Genomic DNA, 24,844 nt, shown 5'->3' on the forward strand with positions numbered 1-24,844 from the left:
AAACAAAGGAAGTTACAGCACAGAACAGGTCAACTTTTCCAAAATTAGAATTCAGAATACCCTAACCAAATCTATTCCTGGACTATATTTAAACCTATCAAAAAATTGCTGGGAATTTACAATATTTAGGGGAAAACAATGTGATATTTGTGTCTTTAATTTTTTGTGAGGTATAGGCAGTCCTAAAACATTCAGATTTGTACTGAAGGCAAGACTAAAGAAAAAGCAGGGGGTTTCGGGGTGTTTTTTGTTGTTTTCTGTTTTGGGTTGGTTATTTTTGGCTCTTTTTTTACACTGATAGGGTTGTCCTATTAAAAATGAAGTGTGAATTCTGAATAGAAAGGTACTGGTAACAAAAGGTAATGTTTTAATACTTTTGTGTTCTTTCAAATAAGCTGTTGATTAATGGTTTTCATTTCTGAATGCTAAAATCTTCTTTAAGGTCAGGAAGAAATGCTAATGAATCTACAGTGACAGAGAACATGAAGAAAAAGGACAACCTCAAGAATGTAAAAACCAGTGTACTTTCTCCTGCTGAAAATGGCATTCCAGAAGATGACTTAAAAAACTGAAAGAAAAGTTAAGGTAGAACTGGCAGAATAAAAGTGAACTCTCAGAGAAATTACTTTGAACAAAATCACCCTGGGTCCTAGTATTAATAATACTAAGTTGGAAGAAGACCTTGTTTTAAGATGATCACAGAAACCACAACACAAGGGATCACTAATTAATCTTTTCTCCTTTATATTTACATCCTTTGAAAATAGTATGCATCAGCATGCTTCAGGACCAGCTTACTAGATGAACCTAAAGCCAAGTTATTTGAAATATATTAAATAGAACTTCCATTTAAAATGGCACTTGACATTCTAATCATCAAAATGATCACCTTGCAGAAGTCAAACAAACCCACTTTTCTCTAAATGGCTTAACAGACAAAAAACCCCAACTCGTCGTTAATCTCCAAATGACATGAAGAAATGTTCTGCTGGGATACTGCAGTATCTTTTATGCAAGCATATAAACTCATCTCTCTAATTCCCTAATGGACATTGCGGACTTCTGAAGAGACTACAGAACCTGGATGTCTTCACACCTTCACTAACGTCAATATGTTACCCTAAATATAGCCTTAAATTAGAACTTTGTATTTAGTTCCATAATACAATACTCTTACACTGGAAAACAATAAAGATTGTTTTAATTGTCTGTCTCTATATAAATGTTTATAAAAATCTATAGGCAAAGCAACACACATAAACTGTGCACACCCACAAAAAATCCTGCAATGATTAAAACCACACACCCCCCACTATAATATTGCAATTTATTTATTTGTTTGTTTTTGACATAAATCCTTGCTAGACTACCTCTTGCACATCATATTCTCTGCTCACCTCTGCTAGAACTTCACTGGACTAAAAAATGCAAGGCAAATTCCCAAGTTGTTTTAGTGTCTAAAAGATTTCTAAAAATGAATTATCACAGTACCTGTACGATATTTTTAGAAATAGTGTGACACTTCAGTTATATAGGAACCTGAACGGTTTCTCCCAAGTATTATTTCTATTTTTGGTTCTCTCCCTTGTGCAGAAATACGTTGTGCCTGTTAATGCACATTACTGCTGGTAAAATTGTGAAAAGCAACATCAATCTTAGAGTTGCAGTAAGGTACTTGCCCCAGGTAGACCTGGGGAAAAATTTTGTTCTGGACAAGCTGTTCCTCTTCCTCTCCAAGCCTCACACACACCAGGAAAGAAACGACCTCTCTCTTCCACCAGCACTTTTAGCCACATGTACAGCAGTGAGAATCACAGTGAACTTACCCAGTAAGTCTCACCACCTAGAACGTCTAGTAACAGGGGCTTGTCATTTACAGAACATGACACTGAATACTAGTGATGCACCCACCTTACTTCAAAACACTAACAATAGAAAGGTCTGTGAGAATCCACGCTAAAGGAGCTCATCAGCAAGTCTACCACTTCTCACCACAACATGTGTCACTATCGTCCAATACATGCAAGGCTTTATAAGGACACAGAAAAAGACAATCACTATCCCAGAGCACTTAAAAGAAAACAAGACAGACAAAACAAACCTTCAGAGGTTTCCCCAAAGAATATAGATGTAGAAAGAATATACAATAGACAGTATCTACAGTTGTCTTTGGTTTATACACCACACAAGCAACCTTTCCACCTCAGTTTCATCAGCATTTCAGTTCAGTTTGCATACTAGACATATAAGCTCTACTTCCTCCCATTCTGTAATTGCTCCAAAGCCTCTAAATTTTTGCATCACAGCTTATCTAGGTTAAATCACCATCCATGTCCCCCCAACTTATCGTCCCCCTTTTTCCCCCCAGAAGAAAACTGCCACAACAAATTTTTCTTTGTTAGCAAGTACCTGAGTAGGGAGCACTAACTAGTATTTTGTTCTCAACTTCTCAGAAGATGAAAACCTGTTTTTAAAGTAACTTCAGAGTTCTAACATTCATTATAATTTGTATACAATGCAGTTATTTTCATTACATGCCACAGGTTCTCAGTTTTTAAGTGCTGCTCAAGAACAGAAAAGATTAGGTGATTTCACTGACAACAATATATTAAAAAAAAAGGAAGCAGAAGAGGACAGAGTAACCACTTCATTGTGAGAGAGATGGCAGAAGCCAGCTGCAGAATTGTCACTTCCCACTCCCTGTGATAGCACATACAATCAAGACTTTCTCATAGAAGACACACTCATAACAACCACGGTATTAAAACAACAGAAAGCAGCACTTCTGTGTGAAAAAAGTTATTTATATTGGAACTCTTCAGGCAAAGGCTGTCCTATGTTGAAAATATCGTTTCTAATACCAAACCAACTTATAGTAACAACAAAAAAAGCAGCTTTTGGAAAAAATACTCCCTTACTCCTTCCTCCCCACCAATTATCACAGGGGAACACAGAATCTAGTGTCTTTGAAGGCTCTCAAGCACATCTGCAAGAATACATGGTTTCCTTGCAAACAAAATAATCACAAATACAATAAACATTTCAATAACCTAAAACCACTGTCTTGGTGGTTGGGAGCCTAATTTTAGGATATAAATTCTATTAAAGTACTTGCCTCTTCTGACTCAGATAAATTTGGAAAATTAAGTTAATAGTAGAGATAGTTTCTGAAACTCTATAGCCACAAAACTGTTGTATGTGCCTACATTTGAAGATGAAGAAAGATTATCAGCAACAAACATAAAGGGCTTTTTCAAAATTAGTCCTCAAGAATTGTATCACATAGGTAGTGCTCCTATGAGAGCTGAGTGGAATCAGAAGCAAAAATATTCAGAGGACAACCACTCAAGAAGACAAAACCTGAAGTTAAAAATAAGAGCAACCTATCAACCAGAACACTCTTTGAAAAGCAGTAAAACACAACAAAAAACCATAAACCATAATCACCACCCATCACCCCACTGACTACAGCCAGACAAGAAACAGATACCCACCACTTCCTACCAGCAGCAGCAAGGAGCAGCTTCAGAGCTGCCGTGCTTTAGAAGCAGACGTAAGTTAAGTTTTCCAAAAGCAGTCCCCTGACGTCCTGTCATATGCCTTTTCTGGAAAGAAATCTTGGGTGGAAACCCCCATTCCTGTCTCCATAAAAGAGCCACACTGGGGAAGTAGATGGGATAAAGCACAACTCATGCTATCAATGCACCGAATTACTATTCTGTGAAGAGGCCAGCAGGAGGGATTCATTACTACTTTTCAACATTACAGTGACTACATTTGTTAAGGAATTCCTCATTTCTTTCACTCAAACTAAAAAAGGATGCATTGGGTAAAAGCTTATAAATAAAGGTAAACTATACAAGACACATACCTTGCACCTTATTTTGCTTGTGTTCTATCACTTTGTTGTGGAAAGTATTTTTACAAGGGAGTGCTAACAGTTGACCCAGAAAACAGGAAAGTTACCATGATCTCGATCCCTGTCTTCAGCTACAATTGGACAAATCAATAAGGCACCTGTAATTCCTTCCATCTGTTTCCCAGGATGCATCCTTTCCCCTGCTCCAGCTGCTTTGTGAAGACACCAACATTATCAAGTACTCCTTTAAGGCAAACAAAAAATACAATCCTTCAAATATTCATAAAATAATGTCCCTTTATAAAAAAAATAATCTGATTGAAAATATCTCAGACTGCAACTTCTACCTTTTTTATTTTCACTCAGAAAAGAGTAAGACTGTACTCCAAAGAGTCTCCAAAACTCCAGTGCTTTTATAAGTATGGTAAGTAACATGCAATGTTAAGCATACTGAAAATAGTTACTACACACTAACAATAGGCCTGAAATATTCCAAAGCCCCAGCAATCTGACCTTTATTCTGATTTAAGCACGAACTTCGCATCCTCTGGATTACGTTTCAAGAAATACTGAATTACTAAATATCCCATCATCGTTCAACTAGTTGATTATATGTAAGATTAAGCAGTCAGTATCAATAAATAAATGTCAACTAGAGATTTATAATTTCCAGTAGCTAGATTTAGCCACATCTGAAACCAGCAGTTCCCATACCAAGAGTATCACAATTACATCTACTGGAGTGAGAGTTCTCTGCATTATCAAGTTTGTTCAGAAATATTAAGTTAGTTAATATTTATTGTACCCAAAACAAAAAAATGCATACTCACTGTTAAGCCACTGTTTTCCCTCCCTTTAACCTCATTGGCAACATAAGGGCATTGCTGCAACATTTTATCAATGTAACAGCTGCTGTGCACAGTTGAACCGTGACAGAAATGCAGCACAACTGGATACTCACTGGGATTATTTTCTTTCTTTAATTTTAAATTTAAAAAAGCTTGCTCTCCTTCAATGAAGCAATACCACTCATGAGTAAATAGCATAGAAGTCTGGGTAAACTTTGTACCAAGGCGAAATACTCATTATGTGACACTGCATCACATACTAGGTAACATGACTGATCCCATGACTACCATGCTCTTTTCAGTTTTTTGAAAAAAACCCACACATTAGAAGCTTATGCAAACTCATTACACAGTCTTTCTTGACAGACAGCTGTGATTTGGGCATCAAATTACATCTCACAGTATTACTGTACTGTAGAGATGCATTGTATTTGTGTCCATTTTTACGTAACTGGGAAAGTCAGAGTGACAATTTCACACCCTTGCCTATCAAGAAGTTTTTCTACAGTTCTGTGAACAACGTGGGCATGACTTTTCTACCATCACTGCCTGTGTGAATGGTTCCTATTAACTGACACAAATTCTGATTTAAGGGACACAACGTATACAATCAGGAAAGCATATGTGTTTCTTTTTTTAAATTAAGCATGAAAAGGATATTTTGTCATGATACTACAAACTACATGAAATCCTTTAACCCAGTAATATCTTTATGTATATCAGCCAGAATGACCAACATTCACAATTTCCTTGGCTATCTTAAGCTCTTTTCCCAGTAGCTATATGAAGTCTGCATCCACATTAAAAAAAAAAAAAAAAAGCAGCAAGGAAAAATATTATCAAAAATCAGCTTATATTTGGAGTGCTCAAGAAGACAGGTGAACGTATTTTTAGAGAGGATAGACTTGTTTTGGTTTATTTCACCAGGGATTTCTTTATACTCTGAAGTTGGGTGGACACTATTTTCACCTGAAGGAATCAGGCTTTGGAGGCTATGCCAACTGAAACCAGTCTCAAAGTCAATTCAAGTGAGTGCAACATTGTTCAGCTATAACCTCATTTTATTAAATGATTTTCCTCCCAATCTCTGAATACATAATACAGTGTAGTCACAATCCAGAGCACAGAGGGAACTAATTCAATTTGGCTTAAAATAACTGTAACATTAGCATTTAGTGTTAAATAGAATAAAACAAGCATCTTAACGCAGTCCTCTAATAGGTGCATAACTTGAACTTTGTTTGACAAGAGGTTATTTGGAAATGTAAAAACATGAGGCAAGTGAGTTATTGGCTAGGCAAATGCAGCCAATCAGCAACTGTTCAAAGACCTTTAATTCATACCAACTTCAGGTGAACCTGCACAGCAAGTGACACAATTATTCCACATTTTTTCCAGTTTTAAGTTGTCAGATCTTTTGCAAGCTGGTAAAAAGTCTGAAAGTGTTTGAAATGAATAACTGTGTGTGAGCATGTGTGTGTGTTTTATTACTACAGAGAATTTTATTCCCTTTTCAGTTGTTTTCTCCAGAAGTGACTTCAAAAGTCTTGAATCAGAAAAAAGTACACATGCTAGTAGGTCCTGCTAATACTAAAACTATTCCACAAGAAATTCCACTGACAACCCTTGAATTCAGTGTCCATATTGAAATTTAGTCTACACTGTTATTTTAAAGTGGAAGGCATTGCCACTATTGTTTAACATCCTGTTTATTCAATTGCTGATGCTCCTATTTCAATCAATTGTTGCTGTAGTAAATAACCTCACAAGGATGGTCTAAGTGATCAGTGCCTTTTCCTCCTACTAGCCAGACCACCTGTTGAGATTTCAAGACACTAGTATTCTCTTTTAGCATTCTCTTAAGAACTTTCATACACATTTTCCTAGACGTATTCCTTCTAGTGGTACTCAGTATAAACTAGATGCTGTACTTCATGAACCTTCAAAAAAAAGGCAAAGTAGTACACCTTTGCTCTAATTTTGTTACAATGATATTTGCCAAGGTTTTTTTTTTTAATATAAAAAATACCATACAGATTAGAGAAGGCAAAATAAAAAAATATATCTATAAAAAGAAGTTTCTCTGGTGACGTTAACAATAACTTTTTTTTTCCCTCCACAAAACTCCTGTTCCTAGATCTTTTATTTTTTTTAAAAAAATCAACCTGAATGAAAGCTAGACGTCAGAAGAACCTATTTTAAGACAGTATTTTGAAGATTATTCATTTCAATTCTTCTTGTAATTCTTGTATAACTTTGCACCACATCCCTCTGCAGTTACATTAGACAGGTCTGCAACATCAGCTTTGATTGTAAGTCAGTGTAATAGGATTGTCACACTGCACTGCTCCTCCATGCACTCTACTTAAACTCCTCTCCAATAAGAAAATTGCTGCATTTTCTCTGCATCTAAGTGACCCACTAAAAGCTTCTCCAGATCTATTTTGCATTGTCTAATCAGTCCATTCATTCTGCCCTCAAATCACCTGTCTTGCACAAGTCAGGTTGCGAAGAATTCTACACAGAAGAATCACATGAAGTTAACAAAACTCTGAAGCACTTCACTCTCAACTGTGAAGAATCTTCTCTTTACAGATTTGTTCCATAATTGAATGAAAAATTATTTGGCAACTCGTATAAAAAAATAACACATTGCACAAACTTCTCAGTAGAAGGTACAATTCTGTGGTGGAATTCCAGAGATGCTTATCAGCCTCTTAAGAGTGTTTGTCCCATGTGTTAATTCATTTATCTATACAACACGAAATGGCTTCTTACTCTAAAATCTGGTGCACATTCATTCCCCATATGTGTCTGAAAGCTAAGTTCCATGACACAATCTTCATAATTAAATTATGTGCTAGAAAGGGAGGCAGGAATCAGAATATCACTGCGAATGAGAATTTGCTTAAAGGGCCAGAGTTGTACAACACTGATGGAAACCTATTTTGATATACCATGCTTGTTTTTCATTACCACCGTGACTTGTCAGTTTACAGCCCACACTACCCCAACAAAAGTATTTCCAGTAGACTAAAGGTTAAAGCCGTAAGAAGAAAGAAAACTTTCTAGATTGTAGATAAATTACATTGGTCAAGATGATGCTCATCACTGCGACCTGATGTAACAAACTTTATCAGAGAAACCGCCAGACCCTGAAGCAGCTGGGAGCCCGAAAACACGACTTTGATACCTGAACTGTTAACTTTTCCTTCGCTGTTGTAAACCACCTCGGCTGCAGGAGCCCCGCGCACTGCAGACAGCAGCACTGCCCCCGGTACGCAGGGCACACCGACCAGTCAGTCCCACGGCGGGCCAGGAACTTGCCAGCCCTTTGTAACAACACCGTGCGTTTCAGAGCCGCCCTGCTTCATGCCAAGAAGGAAGGGAGGGAAGGGGCGGGCGGGGATCGCACGATACCCCTGCCCCAGGACAGCGGCAGGCGGCCTCTCCCCGGCTGACCGTGAGCCCGGGTGGGCAGCGTGCCTGGCGACCCGCACTCGGGAGGCGAGCGGCAGCGAGAAGCAGAGCGCAGGTCCGCCCAGCGGGACCCGCCGCGCCGCCCTGGCACGCCGGGGGCGGGCGGCGGGAGGGGACCGACGCCTGCCGGAGCCCCCCAGGGTGACCCCGGCCACCCCCGAGCGACGGCATCCTCCAGCCCCAGTGGCCCCCGCCGGCCGCGGCGGCGCCGCGCGGGGCATTACCTGGCTCCCCGCGGCCCCGCGCTGCTGGCGTCCCGGCCCCAGGCGGCTCTCCCCGCGCCCTAGGCCCCGCCGCGGCGGCACCGGGCTGCCCAGCTCCTCCGCGCCTGGCAATGGCGGCGGCCCCGCTCCCCCCTCCCAGCTCCGCGCTCACTGGCTGCGCCGCTTCATGTGACCGAACAAAACCCTCCCCGGCACAGCCCTTTGTGTCCGGCCCGGACGGAGCACCGGGGAGACCGCTCGCCGGCTCGGGGAGGGGGCGAGGGGCGACGGCGGGGCCGGAGGGAGGCGACGAGGAGGGCCGGGGAAGGGAGGGGAGCGCCTCGCCCCCCGCCCTCTCTCCGCCGCGCCGCCGTCGCCTCCGCCCGGCCACTTACCGCGGCGCGGGCGGCTGCGGCCGAGTCGCGGTGCCGCACCAGGTCGGAGGCGGCCGCCATGTTCCCCGATGCGGCAGGATGGAGGCAGAGCCGCCCTCCCCGCCAACCGCCGCTAGGGCGGCCGGCACGCCGCGCCCGCCTCAGCCCGCGCCGCCCCCGCCCCACGCGGCGCCGCGCGGAGCGGCGCGCGCCCCCTCCCCTCCCCTCCCGGCTGCCGGCGGGGGAGGGGGGGGGGGGGGGGGTGGGCATTAAAAAAAAAAAAGCATAACGGGAAACTCACGGGCTCGCCGGGGTGTGCGTCACGCCGGGGTTACGTCCTGCGCGCGGCGTCATGACGTCATCGCGCAACCTTTCCGACCCCCCGCCACTCGGCGGGCGGCTGCACACACACACAAACACACACACACACGCGCGCACGCAGAGCCCCACACGCACACGCGTCCCGGGGGGCGGAGCGCGCATGCGTGCGGCCTTCCCGCGCCGGCACTCCCCAGCCCCCTCCCGCCGCCAGCCGCTCGGGTGGGGGGGCGCGCGCCTCGCTTCCCGCCGGGGGCAGGTGTGCGGCCGTTACCGCCGCGCGCGGCTCCCTCGGGGCGGGTGGTAGCTCCGGCCCCGCAGGCCGGCCCCGGCGGGTCGCTCCCGGCGGGGCTGCGAGGCCGAGAAGGAAATGCCTCCCGCGGACGGGAGGGCGGTTTCCTAAGAGCCCTTTCTTCAGAAGGCAGAGACTGCCTGCGCGGCCGCCGCCCACCCGGCGCGGCCTCCCCTCACCTGCGCTAGGCCGCGCAGCGCGCTCGGGAGCGGGAAGTCGGAGTGTCAGTTGCTTGGCGGTGCCTTTCCCACAGAAAGTGGAAAACTAGGTCAAGTGCTGCAGGAGCTGTACAAAGGCGCTCGCCGTGCCAGTGAGAAAGGCAGGCTCCTCCGACAAGCCGCGGCTGGCGAACGACGTGAGAGGGGAACAGGAAACCTGGGAGCAGAGAAAGCGACGCGAGGAGAGAGGAGACGACCCGGGGACTGTCAGTCCATTCGGGGGGGCGGGAAGCTATGAGGTGACACCGAGAAAGTAGAAGCATTCGGTGCCATCTTTTCTTAAGAGTAATGCTGCTGATGGCAAACCCCGATTCAAAAGGGCAGGGATTCAGGGGAGAATAGTAAACGTGTAAAGTAGAGACTGCTTTGATAAATGAGATTTTTTCCTTCAGATTTGCTAGGCCCGGAGGATTTTACACTAGATTGAGAAGTTGATTAAGGTAACGTTAGAGGTGTGAGCAGTTATCACTGAGAGCTCACAAAGACAACTGAGATTTCAAGAGAAAGGAAAAGGAAAAACACAACACATATAATTCAAAAGAGAGGAATAGGTAGAGCCAAGAACTGTCAATCATTCTAGCCTCTATTCCCAGAAAAGTATTGAAGCAAATAATCACGCATCTTTAAGTACATGGTAGCTAATGAAGTGATAAGTTACAGCCAATGTGGATTTGTCAAGAAAATCGTATGGTGCCAAACTCATCCCATGCTGTGATGGTGTAACAGGCCTTGGATGGGACTAGCGGTAGATCTGTTATAGCTTGACTTAAGGCTTTTGATACCACCTCGGAGAACTCTTAATTGACCAAGCAAAAGACATAATAAAATTACTCCGCAGTGGTGCAAAACTACCTCAGCAGTGCTTCACTGTGACAAATAGCAAGATATAGCAGTACCTTGGAGGTGTGTCCTGAGTTTGGTACCACGTCTAATTATGTGAATGCCAGAGTACAGTTTACATTGATCGGATTTGCCAACAATGCCAAACTGGCAGAGCTGGAAGCACATTGCAGGGCAAGAAAAGAATTCAAAATGTTCTTGACAAACTGGTTGCAGAAATAGTATGCAACTGAATAAATACAAGTGCCAACTTCCAACATTTAAGCAGGAAAATAACAATTGCACAATTGCAAGACTGGGAACAGACAAATAAATACTGGGCCTTCAGAGAAGGGGTTGGGGACCAGAGTAGATCACAAACTGAACATGCGTCAACAGTGTCACACCGTTGTGAAAAAAGCTGCTGTACAGAGACATGTAAACAGAACTGTCATATCTAGGACATACAGAGAAGCTACCCTCATTTAATACTGGTAAAGCTCAGCTTTAATACTGTGTTAAGATTTGGACTCCACATTTCAAGAAAAATGTCTTTCAAAAAAATCCAGTAGAAGAGAGTATAAGGAAGGGAAAAAAAAATCGACATTTTTAAAAGACATGACCCTAACTGAAAATAGGAACACTTGAGATTTTTTAGTCTAGAGAAAAAAAGACTATGGGGAGAAAAATACATTGTTCACTAAATCCATTGCTGACAGGGCAAAAATTAAGTTTCAAACTGCAGTGAAAGAAATTTAGGTTAGACATTAGGAAAAGTTTTACTATGATATGGATAAATAAAACTGGCATATGTTCTATAGAGGGTTCTGGAAATGTCATTAATATTTTTTTAAAGACTAAGTTAAATATCCCCAAGAAAAAATGAGAAGCATTTCACTCTGTTGTGAACTAATGGAGGCAGTCTAGGAATCATTGTTTTCAGCATAATTTTCTGTAACTGCAGTTACTATCCAGCTATCTGGTCTGATCCTGTTTTTTTCTGATAGAAATGAATCCCAGAGACATTCAAACGTTTAATGTGTTGGTGTGATCTTATGCACAGGTGTAGATATGTCCTTTGGGAGTCTTTGTCATGTTACATTCTGTATAGCTGTGTGGCAACATATGTCACATACTCAGCTGATTTGTTAATTTATAAACTTTATATATCAATATAAAGTCCACATTTAAAAATTATGTGTTTGTTAGTGCTCATGTAACTAGTGTGAATCAAGGCTTTTGCTTTTGTTTTTTTTCATGGTACTAGAGATTAATTTTTCCCAGAATTCATTAAATTTTTGGGTTTCTCTGGAGCTTGCCAGTTAGGAGAAGGCAGTGTGAATGGTTTATGTTATGGGACTGAGACCCACCAAACTCATCTCATTAGAGATGACTAAAAGGCCATTAAATAGGCCAATTTTTAATCTCCACTGAGTTAGACTGAATTCAAACTGATAGCCCACAGGCAAAAGGCTATGAATTTCATTAACAATACCCTAAAGCACTCAGTCCCCTAATGAGTGCTAATGTTATTCTTCTGAGAATTAAGCTTGTTTTCTGAAAAGATACATTTATAAAATCAAGTTCTGATATTTTGGAGCACGTATGGACAGTTTTCCACTGCTCTTAAACACAAGAAACATTATCATCTCATTCAATCCACAGATTTCTTCTTAAGATTCTTGGTCATATGTGCTTCACGCTAACCAAAATACAAACAATAAGAACATGAAAAAGCAAATATTAATACTACCCATATGCTTCTTACTGGATATATTTTATTGTGCCCAATTATTTTAAGTTCAGCACACTTACATACATTTTGTCCCCTGGTAGATAATGTTTAAGCAACAGCAATTCTTGCTTCAAGTCTGTTAAAGGAAAATACCAAATTCTATAACAGCAAGAAAACTTACAGAAGTTGCAGTGTTTTATTATATTTCACATCTATTTGTGAACAAGTAAAATGGTTAGCACAAGGAAATATGAACTTTAGTTCTAATGCTGCCAAATACCACAATTTTATTAAGAGTTTAAAGATACCTGGCACTTTGTTTAATTTACTACTTGAGCTAAAAGACCCAGTTCCATAAGCAGTAGTAGACTCTCTAAAAAATGCTTATGATCTACACAATCTGTGGATCCAAAGAAAAATCCACATTTGGTGTGAATTCACGGAGCACATAACTGCAACATTTCATCAAAATGGCAGTGCAATAAAAGATTATGTCCAGTGGTGTCAGAACTCTTGTTCCGATTCTACCAGCTTTGCCACTTATGCTTATAATATGTGAAAAGCAGTAGATGATCTTGAAGGTTGCATGTTAGATTAAGAAGACTTGAGAAATATACACAAAATGATGCAAAATTTGGATTGCATGTGTTCATGAAATAGACATTTTAGGACCAGCCTCCAGTGAGGCACTCAGATCAGTGAAAGAACATGTACAGCCGGTAGAGGACCATATGATACGATTCTTGAAAATTAAGCCAGATATTGCACAGCTGGCTTTTAGTTTCCAAGAATTCTGGCTGTGTCCTGTATTATTTCTCCACCAATGCAGACAGGGCCTAATAATGGTTAAAACAGCATTTGAAAACCTCTTCAGAGAAGGTTGCTACCTAGTTCCTCCTGGTCTTCAACATGGTTATAAAAAGCTTAAACCAAAACAGGCTCTTTCATGTTAGCAGCAAAATATGATTAACTGGAACCTAATTTAGAAACTATTTCTTCATATAAACATTTCTGTAGCTGAAGCTGCAGAGGGAGAGTTGGAGCAGGTCTAAGCTGAAGCGTTTTGAATGAAAGAAGACTGCAAATGCCTCCTTGTAAGACACACAGCAAAATCCCAGATGCCTGGAGGGAAAAACTTTTTAATGATAATTTTTTACATTTATATAGCACCTTTTATTCCCTTGGACCCCAAGCACTTCATTAACTCTATGCAAAAAGCTTCACCATGGAAATAGAGCCACTATGCATCATTCTTTGAAAATTTCATTTTCAGTTGACACATTTCTTTCAATAACAAAATATTCTGCTTATCCTGTATATAGCAACCAAAACAACCACAGATAAAAGATTAAATTATATAGTTTTGAGTTGTAGAACAATTTAAGCCTGTATGATTTTCAAAATAGTAATGCACTCATGTAATGGATACATTGCATTTATCCCATCCATTTCCCCTCTCCAATTACTACTTTGATCTGATCTTTATACTGTAGCCTTTGGTAGAAAATTTTGTATTCCATAACATTTTCAAAATTGAAATGATCTTTGATGCCTGAATTTCAGACAAAAATGGGGTTTATAGGAAAAAGTAGCACCTTTTATTAAATCCACTACTATAAACTGAAAAATAAGAGTTTTTGAGTACCCGACTAAATGTTTTTTTTCAGCTAAGATGGTTGTTTTAAAAAAATATCTTACCTTTACCTATAGAGTTTGTCTTGTCTTTGCCCTTAGACCCTCATAACTACAAAAACAAGGCCCCAAAAACATGATGTGAAAGGTTATTACTCAACTTGCCACAGAGTTTTTCTTTGCTTTTCATCCTACAGAGATGTTTCTGGTTTCTTGGCCTTTCTTACAAAAATACAGTTCTCCTATCTCCAGTATCAACAAATTTAGGAACTCAATGTACGGGTTGTTTCAACAAACAGTAATTAACATTATTTCCTTTGAAATTTTAGAAGAACTAGTAACAGAATGAATTGGAGCAGTTTGATTTATTTCAACATTGTAAAAATTGAAAGAGAAAAAATGAATTTTCTTAACTTTTTTTTTGTTGTTTGAGCTGTTGATTCATGTTTTGTTGGCTTGCTTGTTTCACAGGCTCTTTTGAAATACAGTTGTAAACATTAATTAAAGGGGATTGTCTAGTCTATTTTTCAGACAGAACAAAAAATGTATTTTATTTATAATATAAATTTAGTCTCTGTTATAAATCAAGATTCTAGTCATCTTTGTCAGTATCAATTAAACTATTAGAATTGCCAGTAGAACAATAAGAGGGCAGTAAGAATGTATAGGTACAATTAAAACCACTAGCCATTAAAACCTATGGCTCTCTTAACAGTGATCCCAAGGTAAGGTTAGTCCTGAAATAAAGTATTTTGCAATGGAAGAATATTTAGAAACTCTACCTAGGGAAATACTGTTGCTTGCCACTGTGAATTGCCTTTAGAACTGTTGTACTGTTACAAGTGTTTTAAATTTCCCAGCGAGGAAAAGATTTCCCACATTACATAATAAAGACAACTGGTGCTCTGTTTCCCCATTGCTAGGCTTCTGTTCATAGGCACCAGTACGAAAATACCGTGTCTGTTGCTCAGGCCTGCTCCCCTTGGCTAGGCCCGCGCTAGTGGTTACAAAACAGCTTTTGTCAGGAGGGCAGCAGTTCCATACCCAGCCTTCCACAGTTGTCTCCTGTTTTCAGTCTCACCACTAAGGAGTGTTATTGTCATCTGCCCCTGCTCAGAGAGGAGCAGCTGCTGGGGCAGCACTGCCTGCCTGGCACACCAGGCTCTGTTCTTAGCAGCTCCTCAGGTACCACCATAATAAACATTACCAGTTAACAAATCCTGGATTAATTATCAATAGTAATTAATTAACCTTAGTCTTTATGCTTATTTTCTTTTATCTTGTGTTATTCTAATTCATCCCACATTAAAAAGTTGACAGTTAAGCCTACATCCTTGTTCCCTTCAGGAGGACCTGACATCTCCTCATGTCTGAGTTACTGAGCTGAAGACTGGCAGAATTCAAAGATCACAAGAAAGCAGATTAGTGTAGGAAAATACCACCATATATTATAGCACTGACCTTCTTAAAAACAACAATGTATTGCCTTGGAGGGTTGCCATTTGCATCATGCACAGGAAGTATTAATATATGAAAATATGCTATGAGCGACAAAACCATAACAAATTTCTTCCTGAGTCTGTTGATGAATTATAATTTAGTGGGAGAGGAAGAAAGCTGTGGCAATAAACTGGCCTTCAGTAGATGATGGAAAGGACCTAGATATAATAGGTATAAATTATCATAGCTCTGCTTAACCCAGTCTGATGATTCACTTCACATTATAGTGCCAAAATGACACACTGAGAGAAGACAGAGAATCATTTCAAGCTTCCTGTTTCAGTCCTCTATGTCTCCCTGTAGAGGACAGGGCATAAAAGAGTCCAGCTCCTACCACTATTGACCACATCCCTGACCTTCACCATGACTGTCCTATGCTGGCAAAGTGTTACTGATGAGAAGGCAACTGCACTAGACCTGTAGAGTGCCATGTTCTGGTCTCCTAGTTGCATCACACCCTACTTCTCCCTACACCCACCTCTGTGACTAGCATTAAGGGTCACACCCACGTCTACAGCATATATTAGAGATATTAATGTGGGGAATTAGTGACAATAATCCTTTCAGGCACACTCCATCTCCAAATTTGTGACTTCTACATGTCCCAGTGAAGGACACAGGTAACACAACATAGGGAAAGTCACCTCCCCTGACCGAACAACAAGGGAACACCCTCACAAAAAGGAAAAGGTTTTGGCAGCCAACCCCCACCAGTTCTGTACTTCGAAGTCATCTGGCCAGATGGAAGTCAGGACAAAGATCCAAGTGAAGACATCTTCACCAAAAACCTTTGCCTCTAGAAGCAAGTGCCATATGTTTTAGCAGCACTTGAAAATTGAACAGCATTTCTCAGCTGTCAACGACATGGCCAGTGTATAACTACATACCAGGCAGGACCTCAAACCGCCTTCTTTTCCCCACAACTTCCTACTGTTCTGCCCCGTAGGCAATTACTAGCTCAGCAATTGTGATTTCTTTCATTGTCCGATGGACATACACCCTCTTGTCCTTACGCTTGACACAAACAATTACATAAATCTTTATTATTGTTTGTTTGTAAAGCACCAGAGGTTTGTGTATAGGAAGACATAATAATATTTAAAGAAGTAAAGAAAGCAAAAAAGCACTTTCTTACTATTAATGTGGAAGTACTGAGGAACTTATTTTGTGTTTAGGTAAGATCACAGTAGCAGAAAGTCTGTTTGATATGCCATACCTTCTGTTTGTTTCTTAATTGTAAGGAATTTGGTTTTGATCAAGACAATTAACTATGAATATAGCTGAGTCTTTCTAACATCAGAGATAAAGCTTAAAAAAAACTACAAAAGCTTTTTTAGAGTATATTGTACTGTATAGAAAAGTATGGATCTTCAGGGAATGAAAACAGACAACTTTATAATTGAATCCTGAAAGGGAGAGGAAAAAAACTATATAAAACTGTGAAAGTTTAACATACTCTTAGAGCTAATAAGCAATTTTGAAAAATTATTTATCAGATTCCGTGGTTGTACAGAATCAGTATATGGCATGGTAGGTTGACAAAAATGAAAAGAGCAAGTTACAACCCAGGGTTATTACAATGCGAGTTTTGTTACCCAGTAACTTTTTTCTTTCCAACCTCCCTGCTGGTCCCCCTCTATGCCAACAAAGGAGAAGCATCTCCTAGCTCCTCAGCTTGGCCACTCCATTACCACTCATCTGCCAAAAAGTATCTTCAGTGCAATGATCAAAGCTATATTAAAACTTTTGCTTCTTTCTTGTTCATCCAGTATTTCCAGATCACATCCCGCCTAAACTCTCAGATGAATTATTTCGAACAGCAGTTCATCTGCCATTATCCCGTTCAGGAAATACCATTTTAGGTTTGGGATTTGCAGGCAGATCTTGTATTATAATACTACTGCTTTTAGTGTGAAGCTCACAGGAACATAAAATGTCTCATTATAAGCCCAGTGAAATAGCTGCAAAGACTTTAATGAGCTTTCAACCATGCTCAAAGAAAGAGAACTCTAGCACTAATTTTCCTAGTAACAGAAATCTATGTATTTAAAATAACTGTAAAATAGTTATTTCAGTATCCTGGAATACATGCTGAGTAGAGGTTTTTCAGACAAAAGAAAGAATGAAGAAACTCAGAAGAACAATCATGTTCACTTTTAAAATTTGTCCCAGTTTCACAGTCCTTGGCTTTGGTTTCCAACAATGTGTTCATAGGTCAGTGTGTGGAAATGGACTCAGGTAAGGCTTTGGAAGTGTATTTTTAGTTAGACCATACAGACAATTCACAGAGTAAAAATGGGGTATCTGTAAAAGCAGAAACAGTTAGCAGAGTAGTTTCAGCAAAAGCAGCTATGCCTGAACACTCTCAGGAAGCACTCAAATCTATCTACTAGTATATCAGATGCATCTCGCTAATTCCATCCCGAGCACATTAAAATTCCTTTTTAAGAAGTTAGGTCTGAATTGTCATTCAAATATACCTCTGGCTTTGAGTTACAATGTTTATAGTCTGCTTTAAAACAGCAGAACAGTTTTTACTTACTTTGTGCAAAAGAGAATCCTGATTTTGAATCTTAACAGGAGCCAGATAATGGTGGTTTAATATTTCATGTAGAGGTCTTCATCAGCAAGTCATTTAACCCAATCAATGGAAGACTGGGAGTACTTTTAAAAGTATCCCATTTATGAATAAGCAATAACTATGTTTTTGTCACATTTTATCAATTATGCTTTCTAAACAAGGAGGGTGTTATCACATTTCTGACAGTACATTAGGAAGCATATCTTTTCACAATGACTGTTAAAATGGCACATGCTGGGGAAAACAGTGCTTATTAGGATTAATTTAATACAATGGATACTCACTAAGCATGAATTGTATACGATCACTTCCATCATTAATGTGTTATAGTTTATCTCATCCTTTAAAAAGAAATTAATTATATATTGAGAGTTCTTTTTTTTCTGACAGAGCTGACAGAATTTAAATCCCAGGCCCAAGGAAGGAGAGCAGTGGCTTAAGGCATCTAGCACGCCTGTGCTGCAGCAGGACAGTGCAGCGGGCAGTTCAGGCCAGCAAGGGCTATGAGGAACAGTGACAGCCCGTCCTTTCAGGAGATTCAAGTAGTAGGCTGTGGAAAATTAATGATGTCCGACTGTCAGCGTTTGTGTTGATCAAACAGCTCTCCAGCATGATGAGAGCAGAGAGGCAGAAAATGCCATCTGAGCAGACATATTGCTTTTGCTGTGGAGGACCTACCAACAGGAGATCACAGCACTTCGTAGCAGTTCAGGGGGCTGACGCCTGCTGTTGGCAAAAGAGCAGGGCTGGAAATGATGGTGAACATTCAGGATACAGAGCCACCATTTCTAACCCCAGGCATATGTTAACCTTGGCCCTTTTATATTTCTCCTGCTGAAAAGGGTGACTGTAAAGTACAGCTTGGAGGTAACTGCTAGTGGAAGAGTCCTTGAATGCAGAGATGCTGGGAATCAAGGTAGCTGCACAGGGGCTGCCCTTACATGCTGTGTTAGGTCTCCAGGTCTCTTAAGCACATCTGCATGGCACAGCAAATGAAGCACATCGATCCCACAACATCAGCAGAATACCGTGTTGAGGCCCTTCTGTGACATCAGCATATTTGTACCACATACCTCCTGCATCCTACACACCCCTACCTTTATGTAAAAAGCCTCACTGATCACCACCCTTCTGATCTTGCTCAGAAGCATCTCCCCAGGATAGCCAGCACCTCTGTGGTCTCTCAGTCCATTCTGAGATAACCCACTCAGGCCTTCACTTCAGAAACAGACTCCATAGTGCTCTCCCTTTGCTTTGCATACAATATGGAGAAGGTGGACACTGATCCTTCTGGGAAGGAAGGTTGCTGATCCTCCCCTGGGTTAACAGAAGCAAGAAAAAGCTTGGCTTGTAGCTGGGGCCTCCCAAGTGTGGAAGAAGACTATGAGAAGGCCAAAGTGTTTGCAGATAGCAGCTGAGGACCAGGTGGGTGGGGGGCTGGGCTGGGAAGGCGATGAAGGCACGTCACTGTAAACCAGAGGGCTGCATGGCCAGATGGTGCTGAACAGGTCTGGGCAGGTATGGCACACGTACAGGTGCAGAGCTGTAGTGTCAGGGCCAAGCCATATGGCTCTGTTGGACAGGTATGGGGGTGCTCCAGGGAAAGGCACTGAGGAGCGGAGATGGTCCAGACTATATGTGTGTGGGGGGGTGGGGGAAACAGAGGTGGTTACTGAGGAATTTCCCCACAGCATCCTAGCTGGAGCACTCCCAGGAAGTCCCAGAGGGCACACAATGCTCAGGCAATAGAGCCTTAATTGTGGCATGGGAGCACTTCTGCTGGACAGAAGGACAAAGCTATCTGTCCTCCCTACATTTGGCAGTTCTTTTGTTCTGAGTGGGATGAGGATATTTTACTTGCAGGGAGGCTGACTGAACAAATCCCATTTCCCAGTAGGAGCAGGAAAATGAAACGGCTTGGGGAGTTCCCCACAGCTTATTTGGAAATGCCATGTGAGTGATTATCTGTGCACCTAAAAGGAGAAATAACCTAATATAAAATGTAGGATGTATGAGTGTCAACTGAAATGTACCCTAATCATGGGATCCCTTCTACCAAAGATTATATGATTTTCAAAAATATGCTTTTGAGGCATTAAAGGAAAAAAAATCTCAAGTCCTGTGTTTCATTTAATTTAGAAATTACAATTTTCTTTTTTCTTTACGCTGGGCTGGGTTTGAAAAGAGACTATAGAAACAGGAACTATCATGAAAGAGCTTGTAGAAGAATCCAAAATTTCTCCTTATTTTTTATTTTACTTCAATGGAACTGTAAGTCTAAGAGGGCTGGATTGGTCCAGATTTGCACATTCTCTTCTAGAGCCTGGGCGACTTGCAGAAGGAGAGCCTGTGCTTTACATTCTGCTTTGTGGGAATATTATTTCGATTTTTATTTTACTACTATTTAAAAGTACTCACTAGAAGTTCCTGCAGTTGTTTGGTCACATAATAACAGACAGGCTCTAATTTCTCATGCATGGCACTCAGCATGGTGTATCAGAAAAAAGGCCCCAAACCTGCTCCTGCATTCTAATAAGTGTGTGTGTCACTTTGTAGGAGATCAGAATCCTGTCCAAATTCTGCAAAGTCTAATAGAACAACAGTTGCCAAATGACAAAACCTATCAGAAGAAACAGAGTAAAAAGGCACATCTTTCTTTCTGATCTTCACAGCTTCAGTACCAGCAAGAGAAATGTCACGGTTTCCAAAATAAAGCCACTTAACCACTGTAACTGCTATTAAATATAAACAAGGACATAAAAATGGAGATGTTGGAAGCCAGGATATGAACATCTGAAACAGTAGCTATGTATACAATTACAGTTTTGTTAACATTGTCTGCTCCCAGGGCTGTGCAGCTCCACTGACTGCAGCTGTGCTGGGAACAGAGGCATAGACTTCTGGGGCCTATAGCATCTAACCAGCAATGGGGAATCCCAAGAGCAAAATGGTTGTGCAGTGATGCTGTGGTGTGGTGGGAGGAGAAGAGGGACTGCAGAGAGGTGCAGTTTCTCCCCCTTTACTGTCATGCAGGACACACACATTACATAAGGAAGCAGCAAGAGTACCTTCACTTGTCCTTCTCCCCAATAACTCTCCTCATCTTAGTAAAGATAAGCAAGCTAAATTCATGACAGCAGCTAGTTGTTTTAAAGGCTCTGCCACTGTGGCAATAAGACAACACACACTGGCATCCTAAACCAGGTAAAATCACTTGGAAGACAATATAAAAGTGAGAGCTTAATGGGCATTACTTAGTGTTTTTCTCACATAGACACAGCTGTTGAATAAATGCCCTGCTCAGCATTGATCATCCATATGACATGGTAAATGAAGATGGCACATTCCTAAGTAAGAATTATAGTCTTGTCTGTACACAAAAACTGCATCCATTTTATTTAATCAGTAAAGAAATGGATGCAGCACAGGCAACATGTAGACAAAATGCAGGGGGTAAAATGACATTGTATGCATCTATTGAAGACTTACAATTTTAGCAGCCTTGTTTTCTGCAGGTACAATGCTGGCATTTTTTGTCTGAGCACAACATATCATGATCAAGATTCTGGATGTGAGGAAGAAGAGGAACAAGACTGTGGTCCATGACCTGCTGGAGTCCGTGCTGGTCTTTCAGGGAGCTGCTAAAAGAAGCCAAACAGGACTGTTCATCTGCAGAGTTGCACTTTACTGCTATCCCTGCTATCTGAGACGTGTTGGATTGTTGGACTATTCCTGGTGCTTCAATTATACAAAAAAAATACACTAAAATAATTAATTGATGTCATTAAACTACTGTGGTGTTGAACACATATTGCACTTGAACATAATGAATGTTGACAATTCTTTATTTCAGGTTTTATGACAAGACCTCTGTGATAAATATTGCTACAAATTCTGAAAGTCAGATACAGGAAGGAGAAGTCTGCACACTATAAACTGCCACAAAACTGAAGACTTGTCAAAACAAAATGAGCTATAAAAACAATATTCAGGCAACGTCACTCTCATTAAACACCTAATGATGCCACAGGCATATTAGTGGGAAAATGCTCATGAGGCTCATGAGGAATTAGGAGAAAAAAAATAAATAAAAACCGTGCCCCTAAAACCGCTTCCCAAGCTGTTTGTACATTCTGCCGCAGGCAGTTTCTTGAAAAAGATGGAGCCGTGAATGGAGACAGTCAGTGACTATTAGATGCTGATGATGGTGAGGGCAAGCAGAACTGATGCTAGAGATTAAGGGCTGCATTTTGCTTTCAGTTATGTCTCGCCTGTCTCAACATTTCATAGTATTTAAATGAATCTGTTACATAAGGCATTTCTCCTGTCTACGCTGCTCAGCAGCCATATTCTCCTTTCTGGTATGGATTGTCTTGGGAAGCTTGCCAAGCTGTGACAGAGCAGTGCATAAAAGGAAATCATGCTTATAAGCTGGGGGTGGGGAGAGCTGCAGGTGAACAGATTCAGTGCAGCAACATATATACAGTCTCCTGTCTCAAAAACTCTGGGTTTATATGAAATGGGAGCCACAATACTTCTTTTAAAAAGCTGCTAGAGACCCCAAACCATCCCGTTGATTTGCTTCAGGGAGGGTGTGAGCACAGTGCAGTAGAACTGCTCAACACTGCACTGGCTGCTGCTTTAGCAGACTGGAAGAACAAACAAGCATTTCCTCTTAACGTGCTAGAGAAGCCCCATCCAGTTTTGGAGCCCATTCCTGTCAGAGGCTGAACACCTCCTTTACACTCAGGAAGGATCTGGACCTTTTAATTAAAGACAGAGGGAAACGAGGGTGGACTCAGCCTCTTGCTGGAGTAAGCTATTACCTGCCTGCCAGGACCTGCCCGAAAGATCTGGCATTTCCTACAGAATTCAGGGAATGCACTCACTGTTGTTAATATTCATTATTTTATTTATTAATTGCCAAGCTCTCAGGTAGTTGTTGGCTTTGCATCTCTAGACCTCAGAGTGCTTTACAAAGGAGATCATTATCAACAAAGGAACACAGACATCTACATTTGGGCTTTGGCACGGAAAGAGCATCTCAGTTCACCTGTAAAGTAGATTTGCCAGTTGAGCTTTACTCTGGCCACCTGCCCTGGAAACAATCTCCAAATCTTAAATGACTGGGGGCAGGGGGAGCGATTTTCAGCTGAAGTTCAATGACACAAACATCTACAGGGGATTAGGCAATCCTGCACAATGCCGCACCTGGCTGGAAGATGTGGAGTTCAAGGAGACTCTCAGCTTGAAGTCTACGACAGTGGAGCAACCTCCAGGCATCTCCAGATCAGACCAGGATTCAGTACTACAAGGTATTGCTGTGGATTACAGCACTGAGCACTTCTAATTGCTCCATCCCTGAAGACAAGATTTAATCTCCTTTTGCCATCTTCAGTTGTTAGAGTAAAAGACAGGTGAAGAAATGTGCTTGGGCTGATAAATTTTTTGGCAGTTTTGCACTACACACAGACTAGGATTTTTCATTTTAATGACCTGCAGCTGAAACAGATGTTTTGCTTTAGTGTTTTAAAGCACTTCACAAAACTTAACACTAATTTATTCTTTCACAGGGCAGGAAAAAAAAGATGTTTGGTATCGTTACTCACATAACAGAACAATGTGAAAAATGGAAACAGATGTTTCTCATTTAAGCATGAATAAGAAGGAAGTGAAAGAAAAAAGATGATGTAGTAGTAGTGATTAAGAGAAATATGATGGCTTGGTTAAGTCAAGACAATTTCTTATGGATCTCCAGTCAGTCCTGAAAGATCTTTCTAACAACTTGGTCCCTGATTCAGCAAGCACGTGGAAGTGCTTAACTCCAGCTGTGGAGGTTGTCTCACATGCTTCGTTTATAGTATTTTTAAAAGCTGTATAGCCAAATGAATGCTTTACAGTTAGGAATTGAGGGATCAACGGCATTGTTACTGTAGACAGTAAAGCACTGACTGTTTTCACAAATTACAGACATCTGAATTTGAATATCAGAATAGAAATAAAGTCAAACTGAAAATACATTGTTTCCTGAAACACCAAGAAGTGCTTTGATTTTACTGCAGCACAGACAGAACATTGTTGAGACCCAGAGCAGTACCAGGGACCCACTACGTGCTCCCCACTGAGAGCCCCGGGTTCCCCCACAGGGTGCAGCACCTGGTGACCTGGTCCGCTTTGGCAACCACCTCTCACCTCTCCCTGTCCCAGCAGAAGAAAAGGTCCAACTTGAGCTGCAGGGCCTTTCCCAGTAAAAATCTCTTGGAAACCTCCAGTGACGTGAGTTTCACTGAACGAAATGCAACTCTTTACTAATCCACCACCGAGAACAAAATTACTTGCTAGGGGGTGAACTGAACCTGGGGAAGGGGTGTATGTAACATGCCCCGATATTTCTGTGTCTGGTGGGATGTGGCTGCAGACCAAAGAACCCATCTTTCATTGTTGGTACAACTTTTTGTCTTAAGCCTGCCTTGAACGGTGAAGGATCCAAGCAGGCCGGTGCAGACTATCAGGCTTAGACAAGACTGTTCCACCATGTCCCTGCCCCAGAGCCACCCCTCACAAGCTTCCACAGGCATCCAAGGTGCCCTAGGGCTTGCCCCTGTGGAAGGCAGGACAGCCCCACCCTGCCAATGCTCAAAGCCAGGACAGAGGTGCAGAGATTTTCCCCACCACAGGAGAATCCTTCTGGCAAATCCATCTCTCCGAGTGCCTGCTCAGACAGTTTTCAGTCTTTGCTACCCCTGAGAAAATGATACTCTCTCCAGCCTCACTGAACTATTTTTGATCTATATGCACCAGCACATTCTGCCCTTCCCAGGGCAATCTAGATCCAACTGGCAGAAGTATAGCTACTCCTGATGTTCCCAACAAGAAAAGGCAAAATAAATGTTCAGATTCCCCATAGATTATAACATTGTTAAAAAAAAAAAAAATCCCTTTGTTTCCAGACTGTATTAATCTATTAGGAACCACTGGGCAGAAA

General features: G+C 41.5%; 1 protein-coding gene across 12 annotated transcripts in view; it reads right to left on the minus strand.

Moving 5' to 3' along the window:
• Nucleotides 1-24,844, minus strand: part of ZNF644 (zinc finger protein 644) — a 78,148-nt gene that overhangs the window by 43,028 nt on the left and 10,276 nt on the right. For 3 of the 12 annotated variants that reach the window (XM_074876473.1, XM_074876464.1, XM_074876472.1), the window contains exon 1: nucleotides 9,066-9,234. The exons of 1 other annotated variant lie outside the window; for it this stretch is intronic. The gene's annotated coding sequence lies outside the window, so the exon portion shown is untranslated. Of the gene's footprint in view, nucleotides 1-8,411; nucleotides 8,742-8,785; nucleotides 8,896-9,065; nucleotides 9,235-9,553; nucleotides 9,716-24,844 lie in introns of those variants that run through there. 8 more of the 12 variants (XM_074876476.1, XM_074876477.1, XM_074876466.1 and 5 more) reach the window with 7 other exon arrangements.

Source organism: Strix uralensis, chromosome 8 (assembly GCF_047716275.1).
Source record: "Strix uralensis isolate ZFMK-TIS-50842 chromosome 8, bStrUra1, whole genome shotgun sequence".
NCBI lineage: Eukaryota > Metazoa > Chordata > Aves > Strigiformes > Strigidae > Strix > Strix uralensis.